The sequence below is a fragment of the Mya arenaria genome, chromosome 4, assembly GCF_026914265.1.
Source record: "Mya arenaria isolate MELC-2E11 chromosome 4, ASM2691426v1".
In the NCBI taxonomy this organism is placed as follows: Eukaryota; Metazoa; Mollusca; class Bivalvia; order Myida; family Myidae; genus Mya; species Mya arenaria.
In genome coordinates, this window is record NC_069125.1 from 59,430,725 (window position 1) to 59,440,091 (window position 9,367).

At 36.5% G+C, this 9,367-nt stretch overlaps 1 pseudogene; it reads left to right on the forward strand.

The window, feature by feature from the left end:
• Window positions 1-772: 772 nt before the first annotated feature.
• LOC128230947 (E3 SUMO-protein ligase KIAA1586-like) lies at window positions 773-9,150 on the forward strand (annotated as a pseudogene).
• The last annotated feature ends 217 nt before the right edge of the window (window positions 9,151-9,367 follow it).

Sequence of the window (9,367 nt, forward strand, 5' to 3'; positions counted from 1 at the left end):
TCACTAGATGATAAAGCTACCAAAGCATTCACATGGCTTTTGTAAGGCCATGTATTCATATATGTATTAACAAGCAAAATATTGTTTAAATTTGTAATGTACATGAAATGGATATTGATAGTTTATTTTACTTATTCATACATAATAATTTAACATACCTGCACTTTAAATAACAAGTGAATACACATAAAAGACTTTCAATCCTACCTGTACCAAGTTATGTATTTGAAGCTAAACATGGCATTCCCCTTTTCTTTACAAGGTGTGTGTGTGCGTGCGTACGTGCGTAAAACATAGAGAACATGGTCGATGGCAAGACACCTGACATATAGCAGTCTGCGAAATAAGCCAAACGCCCGATGCCCATGGCGTATAAAAAATCCGTCGGGCCTGTCAAAATCGGCAGATAGTACGCTCGGCGGTTCTACGATATTTTCGGGACGAGTACTTGCTTAATTTCACAAAAAATCAATTTTATTTTCCATTTCCGAAAAACCGATTTTCCGAATCATACATCGTGAAAATTGATTAAAATGCATCACCGTATAGAGCATTGACCATCACGATCATCACAACTCGTTTTTTTCCTGAAAAGATTCCGAGATGTTCCGATTTCGTTACGATGTACCACGGCGTGCACTGATTGGCTTACGAGTTTTCCGAAGAGATGCTCGTTTTGTTTCGTCATATATTCGGAATGTTTCGATCGTCACGGATGCAGTCGTCTTGTTTGTAAAGATTAATTTATAGTACATTATTATCGTAAACAAGAATGAAACAACTTCAACTGCGTTACACGCCCGATGCTAATCCCGGTGTTGCACCAAAGCAAAAGGCGACAGGTAATAACACCAAAGAGTATGAAAAGAATCGAAAACTTGGCTTTTTGCTTGGTGATTTTTCATGGCTTAGGTTTGACACAGACGCCAACCGTATGTTTTGCAAGCACTGTACGAGTTTGTATGGGAACAGTACGGATTAAAAGTTAAAAGAATCCTCATTTGTGAAGTGCTCAAACAATTTCAAACGTGATGCCCTTACCCAGCACAGTGAAAGTAAAATACATGTAAGGGCCGATGAGGTAGCTTCGCTAAACCACCCGCACAAAGTAAAGCTGCGCATTGCTTAAAAGCCCTGCAAAAGTCCCAGTATGACAGTCTGGTTATTAAATTCCGCACTGCCCATGCGATTGCAAAACATAACCTGAGTCTAAGGACCTTCAATGTAATCTCTGATTTGGATGAAGCGAAGGGTTTGCCAGTCGGAACAAGTTACAGAAATGATCATGCTGCTGCTTCATTTCTGGCATCCATTGCTGAAGTTGCGCGAAAGGAAACAGTAACCAAATTGACAAAATCACAGTTTGTTAGTTTCACCATTAATGGGTCAACAGACTTTACGGGAGATGATATGGAGAACATTTACATTACAACCGTTAGTTTGGGTAGAATTACAGATTCATTTTTGCATATTGGTTGTGCAAACTCAGCTTTAGCCAGGGATATCCACGATCATATCAAGAAAGTATTCAAGGAATTGATGCAATCAAAGCTGGTTGGGTTTACTGCTGATGGGGCTTCAAACATGCAAGGTACAAGAACATCTCAGGCCTATCATGTGAATTATTTCAATATATTTTCTATGAAAGTTTATAAATATCATAAAGATAAACATATTAAAATATGATTTGCAAGCATGTAATTATAGAAACTGTATTTCAACAATATCAGTCGCTATTTATACACAGATCTGCACCATTATATACATTTGTAGCTGATTTGTAGCTGATGAATCATGTTCATTATTTGACGTATAAGCTTATTGCACGCAATATCATTTCATTCACCGCAAGTAAAGACTTGTATAATATTTCAGGCCAACACAAAGGGTTAGCGGCGCTCCTGCGAGCTGATTGGCCACACATTGTCGTCACTCACTGCCTTGCGCACAGATTTGAGCTGGCCTTTAAGGATGCTGTAAAAATGAGCTCCATGATTTATGACAGTGCCATGACACTCTTGATGGGGCTTTACTACCTTTATAGAAAATCACCAAAACAGAAAAAGGCTCTAATGGAAACATTTTCAGTCTTAAACTTCAATACCTCCATAATGCCTACATGGATCAGCGGCACAAGATGGCTCCCCCACCTCGATAGGTCTTTGAGGACTTTTTTCCAGGGTTACAGGTAAGCAAATCAGGTGGAATAGGCAATTATGCAGTGAAGCCTATCAGTCTTTTATCAAAATATAAATGTTTAAATGAAATAGGCATTGGAATTTCACATGCTACACTGTTATTAAGATAATATTTGATTCATCATGATAAAGCATTTTGATTTCTACTCATATTTTTATTCAACAGGGCTTTTGTAATGCAGCTGGAGTCTTCCTCTCATGACAACCCGAAAGCAGAGGGTCTGGCCAAACTAGCAGCAGATGGGCATGTGATTACTTATCTGCTAGATTTGAAGGTTAGCAATAATTTCTTTTGACAGCTTTAATGATATTTTGTTGCAATAACAGTGTAATACATGGATCAGGCAGACTTACCAAAAACATTTGTAACCCACCAATATTTAAATGTCTATTTCAGGCTGTCGTGGATGTCCTGTTCCGCCTACCAAAGTACCTTCATGCATATAATGTCAGATTTCAAACTAAAGACTTTGTATCTGTCATTCTTTCCAGCAAGAAATGCAAGCAACTGTATATAGCCAAAGTAAGTATTGTTTTGTACAATCAGTTAAGGATTTGAATATATATTATATGTATGCATTAAGCTAGAATTCTAATATTTGCAAACTATTACAGGTTGCCATTGTTGAGGAAAATGACGTCAAATTAAAATTCATGAGGGCTATATCAATAGAAGGAGTTTACAAATGGCCCAACAAAGAGGACATATCCTGGCAGCCCATGACTGATGTACTGAGAAAGTTGTCAGCTCCAGAACTCCAGATAGGAAGAGGCATCAAGCTTAAGTTCATGTTAACAGAAATAAATGAGTGCAACCAACACTGTCTTGAAAGTGGTGTCGTTTAACACACTATTAGTGAAGTATGTTGTTGCACCATATACATTGTCAGGAGTGCAACGCATTCGATTTCTCTAAATGTTCTAGGTTGTTGAGTGTTGTTTCTGTTTTGTTTTTCTTAATTCATACCATCATAACAGAATGATATAATGGCACTTTGTTTCTTTTATTCAAAACCTTTTCTATGTAAATCATAAATGAATATTTTTTTCACGTAATTGAAATAAAACTTATTCTCTTTCAGAATAAAAAGCAAAAACTATAATGAATATTGATTTAATACTATTAAAAGATTTATATGACTAATGAAGATAATCATAATTTTAAGCACATAGTTTTAATGGAAAATATGTTGATAGTGCAGTTTCTCAGTGCAGTTTCTCATATGACATGTTTTCGTCAGGAGTGCAACGTTTCTGGCAATTTATAATGTTAATAAATAGTGGCATTAAAAAGTTAAACAGGGATTAATTGTTTTGAAACTATAAGATATTACTAGGTCGACATTACAATAATCATTTTTGATATTAATTTTTTAATCTGGCTGTAATATTTTAACCAAGGCATAAACTTTTGTGTACATATGTTGGAAAAATAACACAATTTAAAAAAACATATTTCTAGGGCAAAATTGGACATACAGATGTTTTTGAAGTGTTAAATTGTGTAAAACTTCTTTGCCTATGATACTAAAAACCATCTTTGATTACTGTTAAGATAGATTTCGAAAATAATGGATATGTTAGCTGATGAAGTAATTCATATGTTTTTCCTTGATTGAGTTCATTAAAAGTACCGCCAAAGATTTATATTGGTTGTTTTACTGAATCATTTGCATTTTTGTAAACTTTGATAATAGTATAACATTTGGATATGTTAAATAACGTTATGAAAACACCTTCAAAAATTAGGAATTTTTCAGCTTCTGGCGCCATTTTTTAGCTCACCTGTCACGTAGTGACAAGGTGAGCTTTTGTGATCACTCTTCGTCCGTCGTCCGTCCGTCCGTCCGTTCACAATTGCTTGTGAACACAATAGAGGTCACAATTTTGACCTAATCTTTATGAAACTTGGTCAGACTGATCATCTCTATAAAATCTAGGTCAAGTTCGATATTGGGTCATCTGGGGTCAAAAACTAGGTCACTAGGTCAATTAGTAGAAAAACCTTGTGAACACAATAGAGGTCACAATTTTAGCCTAATCTCAATGCAACTTGGTCAGAATGGTCATCTCTATAAAATCTAGGTCAAGTTCGATATTGGGTCATCCGCGGTCAATAATTAGGTCACTAGGTCAATTAGTAGAAAAACCTTGTGAACACAACAGAGGTCACAATTTTGACCTAATCTTCATGAAACTTGGTCAGACTGATCATCTCTATGAAATCTAGGTCAAGTTCGATATTGGGTCATCTGGGGTCAAAAACTAGGTCAGTAGGTCAATTAGTAGAAATACCTTGTGAACACATTAGAGGTCACAATTTTAGCCTAATCTCAATGCAACTTGGTCAGAATGATCATCTCTATAAAATTTAGGTCAAGTTCGATATTGGGTCATCCGCGGTCAATAACTATGTCACTAGGTCAATTAGTAGAAAAACCTTGTGAACACAATAGAGGTCACAATTTTAGCCTAATCTCAATGCAACTTGGTCAGAATGATCATCGCTATAAAATGTAGGTCAAGTTTGATATTGGGTCATTCACGGTCAATAACTAGGTCACTAGGTCAATTAGTACAAAAACCTTGTGAACACAATAGAGGTCACAATTTTAGCCTAATCTCAATGCAACTTGGTCAGAATGAATATCTCTATAAAATCTAGGCCAAGTTCGATATTGGGTCATCTGCGGTCAATAACTAGGTCACTAGGTCAATTAGTACAAAAACCTTGTGAACACAATAGAGGTCACAATTTTAGGCTAATCTTAATGCAACTTGGTCAGATTGATCATCTCTATAAAATCTGGGTAAAGTTCGATATTGGGTCATACGCAGTCAAAAACTAGGTCACTAGGTCAATTATTAGAAAAACCTTGTGAACAAAATAGAGGTCACAATATTAGCCTTATCTTAATGAAACTTGGTCAGAATGATCATCTTAACATAAGCTAGGTCAAGTTCCATATTGGGTCAACCCAGGTCAAAAACTAGGTCACTAGGTCAATTAGTAGAAAAACCTTGTGAACACAATAGAGGTCACAATTTTAGGCTTAACTCAATTCAACTTGGTCAGAATGATCATCTCTAGAAAAATATAGGTCAAGTTCGATATTGGGTCATTCGCGGTCAATAACTAGGTCACTAGGTCAATTAGTATAAAAACCTTGTGAACACAATAGAGGTCACAACTTAAGCCTAATCTAAATGTATCTTGGTCAGAATGATCATCTCTATAAAATCTAGGTCAAGTTCGATATTGGGTCATTTACCGTCAATAACTAGGTCAATAGGTCAATTAGTAGAAAAACCTTGTGAACACAATAGAGGTCACAATTTTAGCCTAATGTTAATGCAACTTGGTCAGAATGATCATCTCTATAAAATCTGGGTCATGTTCGATATTGGGTCATCCGCAGTCAATAACTAGGTCACTAGGTCAGATATTAGAAAAACCTTATGAACACAATAGAGGTCACAATTTTAGCCTAATCTTTATGAAACTTGGTCAGACTGATCATCTTTATAAAATCTAGGTCAAGTTCCACATTGGGTCATCCGCGGTCAATAACTAGGTCACTAGGTCAGATAGTAAAAAAACCTTGTGAACACAATAGAGGTCACAATTTTAGCCTAATCTTAATGAAACTTGGTCAGAATGATCATCTTAACATAAGCTAGGTCAAGTTCCATATTGGGTCAACCCAGGTCAGAAACTAGGTCACTAGGTCAATTAGTAGAAAAACCTTGTGAACACAATAGAGGTCACAATTTTAGGCTTATCTCAATTCAACTTGGTCAGAATGATCATCTCTAGAACAATATAGGTCAAGTTCGATATTGGGTCATTCGCGGTCAATAACTAGGTCACTAGGTCAATTAGTAGAAAAACCTTGTGAACACAACAGAGGTCACAACTTAAGCCTAATCTTAATGTTACTTGGTCAGAATGATCATCTCTATAAAATCTAGGTCAAGTTCGATATTGGGTCAATTACCGTCAATAACTAGGTCACTAGGTCAATGAGTAGAAAAACCTTGTGAACCCAATAGAGGTCACAATTTTAGCCTAATCTCAATGCAACTTGGTCAGAATGATCATCTCTATAAAATCTGGGTCATGTTCGATATTGGGTCATCCGCGGTCAATAACTAGGTCACTAGGTCAGATATTAGAAAAACCTTATGAACACAATAGAGGTCACAATTTTAGCCTAATCTTAATGCAACTTGGTCAGAATGATCATTTCTATAACATCTAGGTCAAGTTCGACATTGGTCCATCCGCGGTCAATAACTAGGTCACTAGGTCAATTAGTAAAAAAACCTTGTGAACACAATAGAGATCACAATTTTAGCCTAATCTTAATGAAACTTGGACAGAATGATCATCTTAACATATGCTAGGTCAGGTTCGATATTGGGTCAACCCGGGTCAAGTGGCCTCTAGGGGCCATACTTTTCATTGGATCTTTATGATAATAGTTCAGAATGTTCACTTTATTTAGCAAAGCTACAGGTGAGCGATACAGGGCCATCATGGCCCTCTTGTTTTAAACAGCCCATCTGTGTTTACTTACACCAGTTAGCTTTCAGAAAAATGCAGATTCGTGTTATCTTTAAAACCCTTTTTTTGGCTCGCGAATGTTGCAGGGATATGGCCTCGGATATAATACGGGTCGTCATAAAGTAGTTCAACATGGCGGCGCCTATGTTGAAAACATGTTGATTATGTTCTGAACCCTCAAGGGACATAATTACTGTTTTAGGGAGGAGAAAATGTGACATCGAACCGGTTTTGAAGTTCCATTTTCCTATTCTGTTTTCATGTTTTGAAAGATTATGCCAAAAGTGTTGGAAACAGAATCTAACGAGAAATTTAAAAAGTAACTGGTTTGCTATTCCACCCAAATCGCCGTCAACGAGTATTTTGATGAATTTAAACTATGACAGACAAGGTTACAAAAGAAATGACAAAATAATTAAAAAAAGTATGCATGATCGCTCATTATTGTTGCTAACTGGTTTGCAAGACATTAACGTCCAAAAACAAATTTGTTTTGACTTTGATCTTAGCCTAGGTACAGTAATGAGCGATCAGGGATATGTTTTTTATTATATTAACATTTCCTATTCATCCCTGTAACGAGTATGGTAAAAAAATCGTCAAAAGACTCGTCGACGGCCATTTTGGTGGACTAGATCGTAGCCAGGGAAACAAAAGAATCTGGCTCATTATTTGTGTTTTGAATGTTGATTTATATCATTTTTGGTACATATAATGAGATAAACAACACATCTGAAGATACTTTAATGTTGATTATTATCTATCTGGGAACATATAATGATATCAATACCACATCTGAAGGTTAAATATAGAAATAGGATGCATCGCTACCAGCATGAAGGTCATATTGAATTTAAAAGGGCTGGGTGTAAGGTCAGTAAGGGCACTTTTGATGCGCATGAAATAAGCGTTAATGGGGCACATACAAGGGCCAATGTGTTATTCTGGTGTATGTGTTGTTACTACTTATGTATACCTTAGTCTTGCATGATAGTTGAAATTATGTAATTAGTTTGTTTTTTCTAAAAATTAACTGTCGAACAAAAGGGCATATCTAGACGTAGTGAAAAGGCAGCAGGGTGCCTTAAAGGGGCAGTAGGGTGCCTCACTCTTCCTAGCTGGACCTATGCTATATAAAGTGAAATACATTAGGCTACTGATGTCATACTTTCTGTTATTTTAACTAGCTGTTTGATACCTCTGTAAATGGAATGATATCTTGTTCTTGGAAAATATATTTCGTTCAATTATGTACAATAAATAAGGTATTTCCTTTCATGTATCATGCATTCTTTTTTAGAGTATTTTTCGGGTGATGACTTTGAACGCCTGCAAATTCCAGTTGACGGAGATCAGCTTACACAAGTACGACTTGACGGGACAAAGACACTGACGCTAGGAGCCCACACTCCAAAGGAGCGATTTGACAATCTCTTTCCTGTTGTTGTTGAAATGTTTCACACTCAGATGGACTTTCTAAAGGTAGATCCAGTGCGTTATACTTTTGCTTTTTTAAAGCCAGTGTTCTTTAAAATCAGTATCTATGATTTATATTTTAAATGCACCATCAAGAAGAAATAGGTTTAATTTAAACATTACATAGTTTACAAAGGTTGTGAAGAAAGTTATGATAACTTATACTAAGTCACCCTCGTTGGCACGATGTTGCGCGAGATTGTGGTCTTGTCTTGTGGGGAAAACCAGAGTGCCCGGTGGAAACCCAGTTGTGCGGCTTGGTGACCACAAACCAAACGCACATGCGCCCAGGCTGGAAATCGACTTCGGGTCGCTTGGTGAGAAGCCATTGCGCTTACCGGGTAAGAAATAGGTTAAGCCACTGTCTGTTGTCTAAGATAAATTCATTTATGATATATTTACTTCTTCCAATTTTGAAACATGTACATTTATGTTAATGGGAAAGCCGCAGCTACAGATCTATACAAATTTAACCTTTAACCAATGGAAAGCATTTACTGTAGCCCTTGAGGTATCACTCTGTCTGTCCATTTGCCTGTTGGAAAAACAGAAAGCAAATTAAACCATTGTACTAACCCATCTTTACTTAACTATACTTTCAAATTGCTTTGCCTGTCAAACTGACATAGTGCTATTGCTAAAATTTTCATTTTCATTTGTATCATTTTATTATGCATTCAGAATACTGAAAAGAAGTTTATGAAGAAATCAACAGGACGAGACAAAGGAACCCTAAGCCATCTTCAGATTGCAATCCAGAAAACAAGTGTAAATGGCAACGTTAAAAGCCGGTTCAAAGCACGTGGACAGTTTGTGCTTCTTTGTGGTACAGCATACATATTGGAAGCCGCAATGGATTACTTTGGGATGAAAGACCTGTCTGATACACCCACTCAGCACAGTGCCTGACAACATCAACTAAACACACCAATCAACTCGCACTGCTGTGTACAATGATGTAATGGACGGCTTGATGTAATGGACGGCTTCTTAAAGACTGTGGTTTGGCCACTGTCTAGTGAAGAGATGAGGGATCAAGCTAATACATGGTGATGTTTTTTTAAAGCTTCATACTCCTTAATGTTAAATTTCTTCAAAGCATGGCTAATTTATTATGTATTTACTA